The 17,559-nt window shown below is 50.1% G+C and overlaps 1 protein-coding gene across 17 annotated transcripts in view; it reads right to left on the minus strand.

Annotated features, from left to right (window-relative positions):
* Window positions 1–17,559, minus strand: part of Pitpnm2 (phosphatidylinositol transfer protein membrane associated 2) — a 137,278-nt gene that overhangs the window by 72,603 nt on the left and 47,116 nt on the right. Inside the window, exon 1 of one of the 17 annotated variants that reach the window (XM_074060687.1) lies at window positions 3,626–3,894. The exons of 15 other annotated variants lie outside the window; for them this stretch is intronic. The gene's annotated coding sequence lies outside the window, so the exon portion shown is untranslated. Of the gene's footprint in view, window positions 1–1,626; window positions 2,318–3,625; window positions 3,895–17,559 lie in introns of those variants that run through there. One more of the 17 variants, XM_074060690.1, reaches the window with a different exon arrangement.

The following is a 17,559-nucleotide window of genomic DNA, read 5'->3' on the forward strand; positions in this document are numbered from 1 at the left end:
AAAATGGACAGGAAGCCAGGAGGCCTGAGTAAGAGCAATGCAGAGGAAGTGTGTACACACTAGGCACACCATGCAGACACACAGATCCCATACACAGACACCACAAGACACATATACCACCCAAGCACAGGCATCAACACATGCACAAGTACACACACCCCATATACACACATCCATACCACAAAACACCTCACATACATACACATACCACACTATACCCCCCATGCACACATACAATGCACTACACATGCACATATCACACATGTGTGCACATGCCAAACACCCTACATGCACACACATAAAAATCACACCTACGCATGCACACATGCCCAACATACACACATTCACATGCATACTTGCACATATCCCACATATACACTTAACATACCACACAGCAGAGACCACATACATGTGCATACCACACACACTTGCACAAGTCTGTACACATGTATAACACACACCATACACACATACTACAAATACACATGCACACAGCCCACATACACCCATACACCACACCACACATACACAGGCACACATGCCCCAATCACATATACACACACTACACACTCACATGTACACACGAGTTCACACATACAGCCCACACAACATACCACACACATGTGCACATATAAATTCATGTATCTCCCCACATGTACACATAGGTTCAATATACACCACATGCTCACACTCTCCCCAGTGTATATACATCATAGGTCCACATTTGTGTGCATTCTGACACATGTGCACACATCCCACATACAGACATACATGCCACATACCACACTCACATGTACACACAGACTTGCAGCTCAGCACACCTTAAGCTTAGCAATCTTTCTCTGACAACTCCCATACCCTGAGACTGGAGACCCTCAGTGAACAGATGCCCAGGGGCTTCCCTTGCAGAACAGGCCCATCTTTGTAACAGACAGACAGCATAGCACAGCACAGCACAGGATGAAGAAAAGAGGGACAGTGGAAGAGGGAGGCAGTTCTTTCCAGAAGCGGACAGGATGGTCTGTCTCACTCAGGTGAGACGCCCAAGCTGGAAGGAGATGCGTAAAGGGACAGCTGCACGATCTCAGCAGTGCTGGGAACAGGTACCAGAGATCATGTTAACATGAACAGAAGGACAACTGCTTCATGTGCTCCTGATAGCAGAAGGGAAAGATATATTTGTGTGGTGTTTGCATGTGTGCATGTGTCTGCATGTATGTGTTGTGTGTGCATATGTGCATGCATATGTAAGTGTGTTGGGGAAATCACAAGGGCCCAGGGGAGAGTTCAATGTTCACGAGCTTCCTTCTTCCTGCACAGTTGAAGTCATTCATGTAACACTACCAAGAGACTTCAAGAGCTGGGCATAGGGTGACCTGGGTGGAGACAGAGGTTCAATTTTCCAGATAGATGCTGTCCTGAGCCCCAGAATTCCTGACCTGGATAAAAACTACCTGTTCTGCCCTGGCACGGTCTCAATGGTGGACCTGAGCACAGGGGAAATAAACCAAACTTTCCCCCTCAGAGCTCCAGGGCTCTGAGGTCTGTCCAAACCATGGGCTTCCCATCTGGCCCTTCCCTAAATCCCAGTGCTCCTGTCAAATTAAAGAAGAAAGACCCACTCACCGCCTGCAAGCCAGCTAACATGGTGATCATTCCACTTTTCCTGGAATGAGCTTTCCACACTTTCGCTGGTTGGAGCCATCGGCAGCCTGGGCTCCCACCTCTCCAAGCTGCTCTCACACCCTCTGCAGCTCTGTGTGATGCTTTCAAGTAAGTCAGTGCTACGTGCAATTGCAATTACACTTCAGAGCATCCACTTAAGAAAGATGTGGAGGGAGGGAAAGGGGGCAGGGCCAGCGGGACAGCACTCAGGGTCCACCTGGGGTGGAGGAGCCTGCTGTCTCCTTGACTCAGCTCTGGCTGTTCTTCCCAGGTTTGCTTTTTGATCATGTACTTGGATTGCCCTAGGCAGAGAAAACCCCTGCGAAGACTGCAGTGTGGGGCTGGATGGGCCTCCCATGGAGGATGAGGGCAGAGATAAGGACAGAGTGCTGCACTTGAGGGCTGGCCTTTAACATGTCACATCAGGTTTTCCATTTGCAGGCAAACAAAATAAAACCACACACTGCTTCCCCACCCATCATGCAACTGGTAAACTCATCAGAATTCACAACCAGCCAACCAGAACCCAGATGTAGGTAATGGCATTAAGAAGCCTGCACACCACAAGATGCCAGGAGGGGCTTGGTGAGTCTCCAGCCTTAAGCAGAGGAAAAGCAAGGCACAGCTCCGACTGTGTCTGCAGACAGAGTCCTCCTCTTTTCCTGCCCAGAACGATGGGTTTAATTGCTCAGAGGGAAGTACCAGTAATACAAGGTCTGGAGCAGCTCTCCCTCAGCTTTTAAAAAAATGGGGCTGTGGGGGAGATGAACACTAGACCACAGAACCACACAGGGAGCCCTGCCTTGGCTGCCTTCAAGGCTCTGATTCCGTATTAAAGCAATCTGTCAGAGAGAATGCTGAAACAAAAATAGCACCCAATCAGGTGGCTGTGAGCCTGACTTTACAACAGAGCACTAAGTCCTGTGCTCTACTATTCACTTAGTGAGCCAGTGCTCACCCCACCCTCAAGCCCACCAGCACCTAGGGACACAGGTACATACCTGAATGGCTCAAGGTCTCTGTAGTCAGCCCCCAAGCTGTGTATCTCTTTTAGAGTTGAGTATGGATTCCCTGGTACCCCCACCAAACTTTGAAGCTCTCCTGTGAGTCAGACAGGGCTACTTGGTGTGCGCTTTCTATTTAAAGATCAGACAGGGCTTACACTCAGAAACCATTCAAACCCAGAGCTTCTAAGAACTGGGTGCTAAATCTGGTTTCTTCGGCCCTCACTTTCCATCAACACAGGAGACGTTCTTATTTCCATCACTGGCTGCACAGGAAGCAGAGGTGATGGGGGAGCTGCCTATCTCTGGGCGGGGCTGTTGAAGGACATCAACATCAACTCCCTCTGGGAAGGACGTTCAAGAACAACTCAAACGCCACTGTTGAGATGGGAAGAAACGGAGAATGGAGTCCTGTCTGAGAGGCCATCCCAAATTGATGGGCTGCTGGAAACAGGCATAGGGCATACAGGCAGACAAGCCTCTCCACACCATCTTCTTAGAAATCTTGGTGGAGGGACAAAACATTGCTGCACTGAACGCCCATTTTCAGAGAAGGGATTAGTCAGACAGACAGCCAGCCTGTAGCAGGAGCCCTGCCCGCTGGGGGGCATGTGCATGCTTCTAAATTTCCTCCCCTCTCCTTGTTCCAACCACGCTCGAGGAAAGCAGACTGTCTGTGCTCTACAGCAATCATGGGGAAAAATGGAAGTGCAACAGAACGACAATCCCAGCCCCAGGAGGCAAGCTACTCACGGACTCTCAAGAGGAGAAGCTCATGCGCCCAAACTCTGTCCTGCCTGCTGAATCTGGGCAGGCCAAACCAGGCCTCTCTCTCCTCTATCTCTCCATCCCAGCTCCTCAGAGAAAACAAGTAGCCTGTGTGACCAGATGGAGCCTCCCTCACTAATAAACCCATCTTAAGGCTGAGATATGTTTCAGAGGGAGCAGAAAATTACCTTTCAGGAAGCCAATGTGAGGTAAGGGGATGGGAGGACAAAGTATCAGAGCCGGGAGCCACTTGCCGCAGAAGCCGGCCTGGGGTTCGTCTAGCAGCCCCATCCCTGCAGAGGTGTGCCAGGCTCCCCAAGTGCTGGCCTCAGAGAGCCACCCCTGGCCCTCAGCACTCCGGGCAGCCCATGCCTGGAGCTGGGAGGGTGTCAGTCTGCAGTCCCCCAGGCTGGGTGGGCAGAGGAGCCACAGCGGGCAGGGAGGAAGGCAGGCCAGAGAGGAAGGGGTGGGGAGCGGAGCGGGAGGGCGGGAAGGAGGGAGAATTGATTCTCTCTCCTCCACTGGGACCACTGAGCTAAGTTGCCATGGAGAAAGGGGAGCCGCTGGCAGAGCTCAAGGCGGGTGGAGGAGCCATATGCCAGAGGGAAGGCGTCAGCCGAGAGCCAATCCCACAGTTCTGCTGCTGCAGCCTCCCCCAAGCAGGCCTCTGGGCCCTGGGCGACAAGGCTAGGAGGGGCACCGGCCAGACGGAGGGCACAAGCAGCAGCCTTTGTCCACTGTGACCCTGAGGAAAAGAAAGGCCTAAGGGGCTGTCTCCCTGACTTGAGGAGCTCTGCTACCCCTTGGCCAGGAGCCTGGACCCCCTCTCATGCCTCCATCCTCACATTGCCTGGCCAGAGCCCAAGGTCAAGATCCCTAGGAGTAAGGAGACCATAGGCACCTCCCCATGTCTGGGTAACACCCTGGTCTACACCTGCCTGTTTCTTGAAATCAGTTGCTAAATCCTGAGTCACGCTTTCCCAACCTCAGAAAGGGGACCTACCTACTGGAGGGCTTTTATGAGCCAGAGCCACCCAGACAGGAGGCAGAGAGAAAGGAGATTGGGGACACCTGGGGCTAGACCTGGACTGGACTACACTTCCCACCGGGCTGCTGCTGTGCAAGCTCCAGCTGCAAGACTGGCTGGGTCTCCTGCTTCGTGCATGCCTGGAGCTGCAGAAATGGGGATAGGGCAGAGCCAGAAACCAGGGCTGGAGATTCTGTCGCTCCTCTTGGAGATCTCAGGCAGGACAAGTCCAGTCACACCTCGGGGCTTCCACTTCCTTATTACAAATGGGGACAGGTCCAGCCCACTTTGCCAAGCTGTACCCTGGGGCACTGTGATGCTGACAGAGCTGGGGAAGACTAGAGAGTGGATACCATGAAGTGCTCAGCTCTACTCGGAGCTGTGCCCTACCTTGGAGCCAGAAGCCCAGGGGCAGGACCCAGCTCCTGACTCCCTTCACTGGCTCACATGGCCACCAGACCTTGGAACAAAACCTAAGGCCAACTGCAGAGCCAACTGAGGCCTTGTCTCCCTGACACAGGAACATGTGAGGGGTACCATGCGTGACTCAGTGTCTAAGACCACAGCAAAGGAAACACTCTCTTTTCCCAGTTCTTCTCGCACTTCACTTCTTCCCTCAGTGTTTTACTGTGAGGATGCTCAAGCATGTGGCAAAGATGGAGAAATGTAAGCAGAACATCCCTACACTCACTGCCTGTTTCCTCTCACTTTCTGACTGTGGTAAATACATAAAAATTTCCCTTTTAACCATTTCAAGTGTACACCTTAGCGACATAAGGGTATTCACAATGTGGTGAAGCCAAACCTCTACCCAGTTTCAAACATTTTCAAAAGGAGAATTACTAGGCAACCACTCTCCATTTCCCCCATCCTATCTTTTCTATCTCTCCAGGTATGCCTGTTCTGGACAATGCACACAAACAGAACCATGCAGCACACATGGCCTTTGCAGACTGGCTCCTTTCACTTAATGTCATGTTTCTAAGGTTTACATGTGTCGTGCCCATTCAGTGCTTCATTTTCATGGCTGAGTAATATTCCATTGGATGGATGATCACATTTTACTTATCCATTCATTAGTGGATGGACATGTGGGTGGTCTCCAACTTTTGGTATTGTTTTCATACTTTTATTTTTATTTATTTATTTTGGCAGTGCTGGGGTTTGAACTCAGAACCTCATGTTTGCTAGGCAGGTGCTCTACCACTTGAGCCATGTCCCCATCCCTTTTTGTGTTGGCTATGCCCAGGCCAGCCTGAACCACGCTTCTCTTCTTTGTGGTTTTCCACACAGCTGGGATGATAGGCATACGCCATTGTACTCAGCCACTGGCTGAGATAGGGACTCGTGAACTTTTTGCCTTCACGGGCCTTGGATTATGCCGTGATCCTCATGATATCTGTCCCCTGATTAGCTAGGATTATAGGCTTGAGCCATCCCGCCTGGCTGTCTTCTCACTTTTAAAATGAGTTTTTCAGGTCCTAGAAAAGTGTCCTGGCATGTCCCCCCAGAGCATTTGCAAGCCCCAGTTGCAGTCCCCAGAGGCCCCAAACTGAATGTTAATCCACTCTGTCATTCCATTAAGCAAAGTTCCGTACTAGATGGGTAGTGAAGCTCTATCTGCCCAGGGGCCCAAGACAGAGACCCAAGTGGCCTCAGTCTCCTCTGTCCCAAGGAGACCACAAGCTGAGCAGGACACACATGTGCCACCCCCATGCTCTCACTCTGAGAGCAGATGAACCTGGGATTCTGGTGCTACCTGGCGCCTCCTGGCTGCATGGCTAGGGAGTCACTCCTCTCTCTAGCTACAGCTTCTCCGTCTGTAAATGGGGGCAGTGCTCTCTACCTTATGGGATTGCTCCAGAGACGAAGACGGCCCTGCACAGTACAAGTCTCCAGGATGACCGAATCTCAACATGCACCCTCCCAGGTGGCTGCTGCTACCACCACTGCCCCAAGTGGCTACTGAATACTCAAATATGACTAGTGTGAGTGGGAAATGGAAACTTTCATTTTAATTTACAATTAAAACTAAACAGTCACATGGGGCCAGTGACCATCACCTGAACAGAGCAATGCTAAGGGTTGAGGAGATGGCCAATGTGGAAGGACACGTGGCCCAGTCAAAGTGCAGTTCCTGGGTCTTCATCCCTCCCCTTCCTCTCCCTACTTACCCCAGGTGTCTGAGCGGTGGGGCAGGCTTCTGTCTGCAGCTTGGCCAGAGGCCCCTCTAGAAGGACAGAAGGTGAGGGTGGGTGATGGGGCCCTCAGGGAACCAAATGGATGTCAGCTGGGGAGTAGGATCCTCAGACTCCATAATGGCAAGGGTGTTTGAACCACAGTCCCTTCTCTCTGTTCTGTTCTAGAACTCTGTCCTCTGATCTCCCCCAGCAACTCCTGAGTTCATCCCTGGAATGTGTGGGCAGGGACTGGAGGATTAGAATTCCCCCACCATCCCCAATGTGGTGGCAGAACCCCCCTTGGATACGTCACAGAGGGTCCTTGGTTTTGGGTGGGTCGGGTGCTCAGGGAGACTTCTCTCGTGCCACGGAGCTGCTCTCTGGTGTGGAGAGTCTCATCAAGTCCACAGCACACTTTGGCCTGGCCCAGCCTTCTTGCTCTGCAGATGCAGAAGTCCATGCTGCAAAAAGGAAGTGGCCTCTCTCGGCTCACCTGGCAGTGAGAAACAGAGCAGGTCTGAGCCTAGGCCCGGCCCCTACTGGTGTGCAGCTAATGTGAGCATGCACCTTCCTGGGGCTTCACCACTCAACCCTAAGCTGAGCAGACACAGCTGTGAGCCTCAAAGTCCAGACAGCAGGGACTGAAAAGGGAGCAAGCCATCCCCATCCCATCCCTAGTCATCCAAACCTCCCCACAAGTGGGGGGAGAAGTGATAGGGAGTGGTAGTAAAACTCCAGGTAAACAAGACAAATTTAAACAGTTATACACAAGGTACAGTCGGCCTTCACACCTGTGGTTTCCACATGCAAGGATTCAACCAACCACAGACTGAATATACTCAGGAAAACAAATAGTGTGTGTACCAAATGTGTACAGGCTTTTTTCTTGTCATCATTCCCTAAATAATACAGTATAACAACTACTTCCACACCATTTACATTATTGGGTATCTCAAGAGGTGATTTAGAATGTCTGAAAGGCTGGGCATAGTGGTAAATGCTTGTAATCCCAGCATTCGGGGTGCTGAGCTAGGAAGATTATGAGTCTACAAACAAACAAAAGTATATGGGAGGATGTTCACAAGTCAATTTTCTGTAAGGGACTATAGTGTAGCATTTTGGTATTCTGTGGAACCGATCCCTTGGATACTGGTACTGAACCAGGGAACACAGGCTATCCAGACCTGGGAGCTCCACTGAGGACAAGCCTGGCCCAACCCTGCAGAGAGTCTTTACTTGGCTCTGCCCACTCTCCCTCCCCCACCATCCTCAACAGACTCTCTTCAAACCTGTGGGCACAGCCTGCCCTGCTCTGCTCAAAGCTCCTGAGGAGCCTCTCTCTGTTATATTCAGAGGGAAGGCCAGAGGACCTGCCTTACCTTCTCTCCTGGGGCAGGCTCCTGTTGGCTTCTGCTGGAGCAAGCTTCTCACTCAGGCCTTCCTTGACCACTCTTACTTAAAACTTAATCCTGACCCTAACGCTGGCACCTCATGTTCTTCAGAGCATCAACCTTATCTAACACGCTATCTACTTTTCTTCTTAATTTTTATTTTTTAAATGATGGTAAAACACATTTGCCATCCCTATCTATCTTTGCCATCCTACTCAAGTGCTCAGATCAGTGGTATTAAGTATATTCACATTCCTATGCAGCCCTCACCCTACTTATACCACTTGTTCATCTTCCCAAACCAAATGGCACTATCAAACACTATCCCCCACCCCAGCCCTGGACCACTGTTCCACTTCCTGTCTCTACCGATCTGACTCCACTTGGCACCTCACAGTATAATCATGTGTGTAGAACCTTATGATATATGTTCTTCTATATCTGGCTTCTTTCATTTAGTGTACCTTACAGAGCAACTGTTTTGAATGAATGGGTGGATGAATGCATGGCACATGGATGAATGAATGGATGGAGGCATGAATGAATGTACAGATGAATGGGTGGATAGATGGATGAATGGGTGGATGGATGGATGGATGGATGGGCAGATAGATGGAGAATCTGTAGAAGTTAGCACCTCATGGGTCTGCAGAGGCATGAATGAATGTACAGATGAATGGATGAGCAGATGGATGAATGGGTGGATGGATGGATGAATGGATGGATGGATGGATGGGTGGGTGAATGGATGGCTGGGTGGATGGATGGATAGATGGATTAGAGGATGGATGGATAGATGGATGGGCAGATAGATGGAGAATCTGTAGAAGTTAGCACCTCATGGGTCTGAAGAGGCATGAATGAATGTACAGATGAATGGATGGGCAGATGGATGGATGGGTGGATGGATGGATAGATGGGTGGATGGATGGATAGATGGATGGGCAGATAGATAGATGGAGGCTCTGTAGAAGTCAGCACCTCATGGGTCTGCAGGCCCTATCCCCTTACACAGCCCCTTGCCTTGAAGTCCAGGTCCACCACCCCTGAGGGCACTATATTCAGCTTGGCAGGACCCCTCAATTGGTGGCAGGCTCATTAGTTGCTTTTGGGAATTCCTTTCAGATGTGGCACATGCAGGGAGAAATTTTTTAGGTAGATACAAGTCCCCAACCATGATATCACAATGTGCCCGGGAATGTTACAGGGCAGCAGCCACCAGTGCAGAGAGAGAGGCCAGGAAGTGCCCAGAGCATACAGATTCTGCCCATGGAGTCCAAGGCCAACACCCAAGTAGCAGCAGCCTAGGTAGGTGTTCAGGAACCTGGGGGCTTGCCCTGCAGCCCTGCTTTGGAGCTAGGCCCACAACCCTGGTGGGGCTTGCCTCTCACCTTCTCTACATCCTGCCTGGCTACTTATAGCAGTCCTCTCACTGAGTACTCCTTTACCCATTTTTCTGAGCTGGAAAAACTTGATAAATTGAAGTCAAGTGGACCCTACCTGGACCCCATCCAGTAAACCTGAAGGGGTAACAACACTAAGCCAGGCCTGCCTGTCACCCTATCCTGTGACAGGGATCCTCAGGGCCTGCTGAAAGTCATAGGTGACTTATACCCAGTCAGGCTTGAGGTGCCCCTGGGGAAGAGGTGTCCAAGGTGCAGCCAAGCACCAATGCAGATAGCAACTTGGAGTGCTGAAAGATGGTGACCCCAGAAAGGCCTAGGTTGCCCCAGAGCATCTCTCTGCTCCAGGAAAGACAGAAACATTGGGATGGTGGGAAAACGTCTGTACCTTTAAATTGTCTGGCCCACAGAGATGAAAAACATTTGCACACTGAAGCTGTTTGCATCTTTGGTTATTTTTAGGGTGAACCCAGTTGCCTCCCCTTGGAACCGGATAAAGCCCTGGAGGCACGTAGTCCTTTTTCCCAGATGGGGGTCCTGCTCCTGCTTCCCTGGGAATGAGGGCTTAGCATGGGCTCTCTGGGACCCCTCTTCACCAGCACCATGTGCACACTGTGCTCAGCTCAGGCTGGCGGGAAGGACTCATGGGCCTGGGAGCTGGGCAGGTCTGCTACTGACATGACATCCACCTCCCTGAGCCCAGAGAGCCCCTTCCCGCTCCCCACAGCAGGGTCGGAAGGGAAGAGGTGCTACCTGCTGCCTGGACCCGTGCCAGGCCCCACTGATGGAAATGTCTGGCTGACGTACTTCCAGAACAAGCAGCAATTAGAGATTTTCTCTTCCACTCCCCCTCCCCAAAACAGGAATAAATCAGTACTACCAATTTCCCAGCTAATGATTTCCTCCATTAAATTAAAAAGAAGAAAATGTTTTTAAATGGATTACCAGCCCTCTGCTTTCAAAGACCACAAGACCTGCCAACTCCTCTTAAGTCCGGATACATCAAAGCCCCTCAATTGATTTTTAATAAATAAAACAATCATAGTGTAGGAAGCACCACCCTGCCCCTCCCACCACCCCCATTCACAGCCACATAAGGGTCCACTTGGGGCTGCTTTGGGAAGTCGGCTAAATTGGGCCAAAGATAATTCCTGGCAGTCAGGGATCAAGATCCTTGATTGGAAAAGCAAGGCAGAGAGATGTAAGGCTCCTCAGCACAGCCTCCAGCATCCCAGGAAAGCTAAGAGTTGTGACCTGTACCATGGAGTATAAGATGTGGATCAGGGCCCTTGATTTCCAGGTGCGCCTACTGGGAAAATGTGAGCAGGTGAACCTGGGCGCTGAGGAGCCCAAGCAGGAACCATGTAAGGTATTGCCACCATGGTGCAGACAGCAAGACATGCCCTTCTTGTTGTCTGTCTCCTGCAGCACCTGGTGACAGAGCGCTGACACCCTGTTTGTTTAAAAATGTCTAACCCCAACAACACAGACAAACCCTGAAAACATGATGCTAGTAAAAGAAGTCAGACACAAAAAATCACGTATCCCATAAATTCATTCCTGTGAAATGTCCAGCATAGGCAGGTCCACACATATAGTGCGATAGAGGTCACAGGGATGAGGAGACAGGAGCTGATATTAAGTAGGCGCAGAGTTTCTGTTCAGAAGATGAGAAAGTTCTGGAAAGGAGAGGCTGACAATGCACACACAGCACAGTGAATGCACTTAACAATACTGACTTGGACAACTATAAACAACCAGCACAGTGGGTTCTATGTTATGTATATTTGTCACAATAAGAAAAATACAAGAGAACAGAGGTCCACATTCCAAATGCTATTTGAAGACACAGGGGTGGCTGGCTGTGGCAGGACCCTCTGCAGTCTGCCCCAGTTCCAGGCAGGCCTCACTGCTACAGTACAGCTCAGAAGCCCGCAGGTCCTTTCACATCACCTGAAAACCCAGGGACCTTCAGGGAAAGCCTCCTCATGTTAGCCAGTGTCACTGAGTCAGGACTCCCTGTCTCCCTAATGGCTGAGGCTTGCCAGATGCCAAAGTGAAGAAACAGGCTTCAAGGACCCCCGGGATGCCCTCTGTGGAAGGTACAGTGGGGCCTTTGCATTTGCCATGCCCCCTCCCTGGAATGCACTTCCCCAGATGTTACATAACTTGCTTTCCTATTTATTTAGGTTTGTACAGAGGGCTCCTCTCTGACCATCTACAGTCAGAAAGATGCAGGGACGGTCACTGGGCCAGGGAAGGGAGCCATAAGCATGAACAGGAAGCCAAGAGCTCTGCATGTCCATGAGAAGCCAGCCCCTGTGTACTTCACTTGTGGGAGGCTGGCAGGTCCTCCTCCATCATTTATCAGCTAGAGGCCCTTGGAAAGTTCCTTCATCACTCTAAGTTTCTGTCTTTTCTTCTAAAAAATGGATGGAAATACTACATGTCTCTTGGGCTTTTTTAAGGATGGCATAGATGACACACTTATAGTATTTAGCATATGGCTAGGACATGGTCAAATCAGTAAATAGGTAGGACAAATGGATTATGATTATAATCTCCCAATCATGGGGGAATGTTGCTCCTAAGAGGATCAGGACAGCCATCCTGGAAAGCTCAAAGAAGGCCATGATACAATACTAATCACTCAAGGCTGGCCAGAGGCAGAGGAAGGACCAGATCAAAACCACAACTACTGCTAGCAGCATGTAAATGAACTGGTTTAATCCTTTTGTCCCCATTTTGCATGTGACCAAACTGAAGTGCAGAAAGTTTAGTGATTTGCCCCTCAGTCACACAGCTAGGAGGTTGTGAAGTCCAGATTCAAACCTTGGTTGTCATGCTCCAGACCTGAACTGATCACCACTGTTCATAGGGTGTCTCAAGGGAAGTGAGGAAGGAGGAAGGAGGAGACAGGCATAGAGAGAGCCTCCAACAGGCAGAGGCAGGCCCCAGCTGCTTCCACAGCTCTGACACTGGGACTGCATGAGTCTCTGGAAGCCCAAGGGAAAGGTTCAGTGCAGTCCCTTGGGGAACCCCACAGGATGGCTGAGAGGCCTGGTGCATTTCAAGGGTCTCCAGGGTCAGGCCCAAGATTTTCGTACTTTGTTCCTCTGGCCCGGCTGTTTTGGACAGCACCCAAGTGTGCAATTAACTCCCTCAGAGCCAGGGCTGGGAGCTGGAGGGAAGGGATATCTTCACATTCTTGCTTGCGAGGGCTTCACCAGCCTCTTGGAGACCCAGGGACACCTGGGGCCCAAACCCTTCCAGGAGCTGAATCCCTCACACACAGGTGAGGGACTCCAGATGAAAGCTGCTTACAACCTGATCTGAAGGTACTGTGCTGCTCTCCAAGCAAGTTCTAGAAACACCTACAAGCCTCTTCGCTGCTGACTCTCAGCCCACTGCAACACAGAACTTCTAAGCAGGTCAAAGCAAGCATGTTAAAATGCAGAGGTAAAGGAGATGATGTCATTCTACCTCAAAAGCCTACCTTCAGACTTAGGATCAAGTCCAAGGTTTTCACCATGACCTATGTATGAGCACCCAAGACTGGGCCCTGACTCACCCTGCCATCGCCCATGGCCTCTCCTCCCAGGTTGTATCCCTGCTGTTTTTCAAACTTGCTAAGCACACTTCTGCCTTAGGCCTTTGCCCTACTGTTCCCTCTTTCCCAGATGTCACATGATTGCTTCTCAGGTGTCTGTGGTTTCCACAAAGAGTTCCTTTCCACTCACCCTACTTGACACCCACCACTCCTCTCTCTCCCCTCCTTGCCCTTGCTTATTTTTCTTCCTGGCATTTACATCACTGAAGAGTATTATTTTAGGAAGAGAGTTGAACCCCTAGTGCTTAAAACAATGCCTAACACAATGGCATTCAAAAACTCTGCTGACAGCTTTGGAAACAAGGTGGAAGGTGGTGATTCCAAATAGGATGAGGCAAGGGCAAGAGGGGCTTCTGTGGATTAGGGAAAGAAGACACAGAGAGCTTAGATAAACAAGCATGAAATAACTTAAATGGTCAGCAAAGATTTTCCCTGCCCCCCCAAAACACCAGGCCCAGCTAGTTTCATAGGTGACTCTAGCAAACCTTTAAGACATTAAGTGGGAAAGCTCACTTTGTTGAAGGGGGAGCGGGGACAGGCATGGCTTCATGAACAAGATGCCATTCAAGCAGGCCCCAAAGTAAAACTGGGCATGAACCATGCAGCAAAAACTCGGTATCCCCCAGGGAATCATGCGCTACGCCTCCTTTGTGCGAATGCTGCTTTCTTCAGAAATGCCCTTTCACCTTTGTGATCTGTACCCTCTTTCCCCTTGCCAGCCCTATCCATCATTCTGGTCATTAAAGCACACAGTGAGCATCCTGTGAATATCAGCTGCTATTGGACTCACTCGTTTATATCTCGATTCTCCTGCTCATTAACAACCAAGCTGGGAACTTCCTCTAATTCATTCTGATACCCCCACTGCCTGAAAACATAGCAGATATTCTAAAAATGGTTAAGGAAATGAACAACACGTACAAAAGGCCCAGAAGCAGCCACACATTTACTTAAGAGCTTTCAGGAACCACTGCTGTGGGTATGCAGACCAAGGCCTGCAGGCTGTATCTTTAGGCCCTGTAAGCTAAGGCAGCAAGGCCCTAGGGGAGCCAGGGCGCTGGAGTTTGCCTGTCTTAGGCTCCTACTGCAAGCAAAGAGTTGGTAAGCCAGCAGAAATTGTGCCTCCTCCCAAATAAGGCTGAGAGGGAGGCTCTAAAACTGCTCACTTTTCTACTTGTTTACTTCCCTATTATGCAGCTCAGTTACTGAGATCTTTCTTCCTACTAGTGGGGGATGGAGTCCTGTGGTGAGAAAAAAGGAATCAAGGCCTCATTACCTTGGGTGGTCCCTAAGGTTGAGTCAAGGGAAAGGGAGAAGAAAGTTGGGAGAGAAAGAGAAAACATTTTCCTTTCTACACTCATAAAAAAAGATATCCTGGACATCCCTGCTTTACCTGCAAACAAAGCCAGGGAAAGCCTAGGATCACTGCTGTACCAGGAGTCAATTGGGTCCTTCTCACCCTCATCCACCCATCCCTGAGTGGCTCTCAAATTCAGGCCACAGACCAATGGTTCCATGCAACAGGAAAGCAGGTAGGACCATCGGTGCTATGAATATGACAAACCACAGTTCTTGTGGAAAAGCCACACTGAAGACATCAAGACCTGCAAACTCGAGTCAGAGCCAACAAGTGGACATCTTTGCTACTGGTGGAAGTGGTGAGCTTTGCCCCAGGAACAAAGATTAATCAGTGGTGGAGCAGACAGGGAACTGATGTTTGGGAAGATCTGCATGAGTTATCTATGGCTGTGTAAAAAAAAAAAATCAGCTCCAAACGGTGGTTAAAACAACAAATGTTTATTACTTCACGCTGTTTCTGTAGATAAGTAAGCTGAGGTAGCGTGGTGGTGGTGGTTCTGGCTCAGGGTCCCTCATGGGGTCATGGACAAGATGTTGACCAGGTCTAGGGCTTTGGTCATCTGAAGGCTTTTTTTGGGATGGAGAGTCACTTGAAGTGATTATAGTTAGTGCAGGCTGTTGACTAGAGGTCCATCTCTGTTCTTCCCCACCTTTCCAGAGCTTTCCAGAGGGCTGCCTGAGTATCCTCACAAGATGGCAGCTCACTTCCCAGAATAAATGATTCAAGAGAAAGGGCAGCAGAAACCATGGTCTTTTTGTTTTTCTATTTTTATTTTTTGGTGGGACTGAGGTTTGAACTCAGGGTTTTGCACTTGCAAAGCAGGCACTCTACTGCATAAACCACACCTTCATTCCATTTTGCCCTGGTTATTTTGGAGATAGGGTCTTGTGAACTATTTGCCTGCACTGGCCTTGAACCATGGTTCTCACAGTCTTAGCCTCCAAGCAGCTAGGATTACAGGCATGAGGCACCTGGGTCTACAGTCTTTTTAAAATGGGTCTTGTCATTTCCAATGTCCTACAGTATCCACAGGATGGACCTACTCATGGTCATAAGGGTGTGACGATGAGGGAATCCTGGAGGCTGCCTGCCTAGACACACTGTGGTGCTCCTGACCCTAGATCGAGACCATCTCCAGGCAGCCCTTGAGGGAGGCATTTTATCTTATTTCACAGACCTAGATCTCAAGCTCTGAAAAGGTAATTGCCCCACTTCCTACCAGAGTTAGAAACCAGCCAGCACCTAGTCCTGCCTAGCTAGCTCTCCACGACAAGCCCCTGGGCAGCTCAGCCTCCAAAGAAAGCCAAAGGCCAGGCCAGCAATAGCTGGCCATGGTACCAAATCTCTTGGCACGTCCTCATCTGTAAACTGGTCAGTCAGAGCCCTGTCTTTATGGACTGCTTGTGAGAGGTGCAGCCTGTACAGGCAAACACTCAGCAAAGGCAGTAGATGCTCTAACAGGCTGGGAAATGCGTGTCTTGATTTGTCCATGATCCCACGGCCTGTGAGGTTCCTGCAGGTCCTGCTGACTGCAGCTTCCTTGGTAGATAGGATAACTGGTAGTGAGCTGAGTAATGAGGACATGGCTGTGGGTGCTGGGAAAAGGGAACGCAGTTGGTTACTTACACTGTAGCCCCTTGTTGCCAGAGCCAGGCCACCTGGCTGCAGGCAGCCTTACAGAAACAGCAAGGAGCATTTCATCTCACAGTCCTGGCCCCCTGGCCCCCTGCCAAGGTGCCTGGCTTTGCAGCAGGATCCCCATCCTGAAGCCACTTCACTAGAAAGCAAGGTGTGTAAGTGGGGCCTCAGATGCACCTCGTGGGGTGCATAATTTACAGCCGCTCCAAGGTACAGGACCCAGGTGAAAAAGACATCAGTCCCGCCAGCACAACCAAGGCTTATCAATTTCCCCACATCACTCTTAACACCACAGAAAGAGAGAAAGGAGTGATCAGTCCATGAAGCTAACTTACCCCCTCCCAGGTTCCTTGGTTCTCTCCCTGGTGGTTCCTCTTTCCCTACACAGACCCGGCCCACTGTGGGTAGGTCTAGAGTGTAGATGGAAATCAGCACATCATCTACCCTCAGGACCAACCACTCCGAGGCTCCAATGCAGAAAAGTGCCCCATGTGAAAAAGCAACAGCCAGGTGTGGTGGCCATGCCTGTAATCCTAGCACTGGGGAGGCTGAGACAGGAGGATCTTGAGTTCAAGGTCAGTCTGGATTACATAGCACCACCTTATCTCAAAGAAACAAACAAACAAACAAGCAACCAACCAACCAACCAACCAACCAAGTACTAGGGTCAGCTTTGTTGATAGTCTTAAAGAGATGGTGTCATTACAATCCTCAGGTGGGCCACACTGACTCACAAAGCCAGAGCCTTCCGGAAGTCTGGCTGTGAAGCCTCATCTCCACAAGCCTGATGTTTCTACACAGAAGATGGGCTTTTCCTTTGAATAAAGGGACTCTTTTCTCAAGAAAGCACTACCATACCATGTAGACAGAATTACTAGTCACTGTTAGAAAAGACAATCAAAGCAAGATTAAACTGCCCTTCCCTTATTCCCCAGGCTGCTATCACTCAGATTGGCTCTAATCTCCATTCCATTTCCAGATCTGCCTTCAAGTCTCCTCAAGGCCTCAGATCTGCTCCTCAAAGCAGGGCCTCTTCAAAGCAGAAACAGATGGAGGCTCTAGGGTTTCTGCCCCCCACTCCCTCTGCAGAGCTGTGTCAGCCTTGGCCAAGCTTTCTTACCCACCACTGGCTAGACCTTCCTGGGTCTGGGAAAGAGTAAAAAGAGCTGTCAGGAAGCCTAAAGGAGACCCTGTTCTGCCAGGTCTCAGCTCTTTCCTTCTCAAGTGACTCCTTAAAAAAGATATAAACATGGAAGGTGAAGATGGGAGGATCGAGATTTGAGGCCAGCCTGCACAAAAAGGTTAGTGAGGACCTACCTCAAAAATAAGCTGGGCTGGTGGTACACATCTGTAATCCCAGCTATGCAAGAGGCAGAAGTAGGATTGTGGTCTGAGGCTGGCTCTAGGCAAAAGTGAGACCCTATCTGAAAAAATAAACTAAAGCAAAAAGAGCTGGGGGGCATGGCCCAAGTGGTAGAGTGCTTGCACAAGGCTCTGAGTTCAAACCCAGGTA

The sequence above is a fragment of the Castor canadensis genome, chromosome 18 (genome assembly GCF_047511655.1).
Source record: "Castor canadensis chromosome 18, mCasCan1.hap1v2, whole genome shotgun sequence".
Lineage (NCBI taxonomy): Eukaryota > Metazoa > Chordata > Mammalia > Rodentia > Castoridae > Castor > Castor canadensis.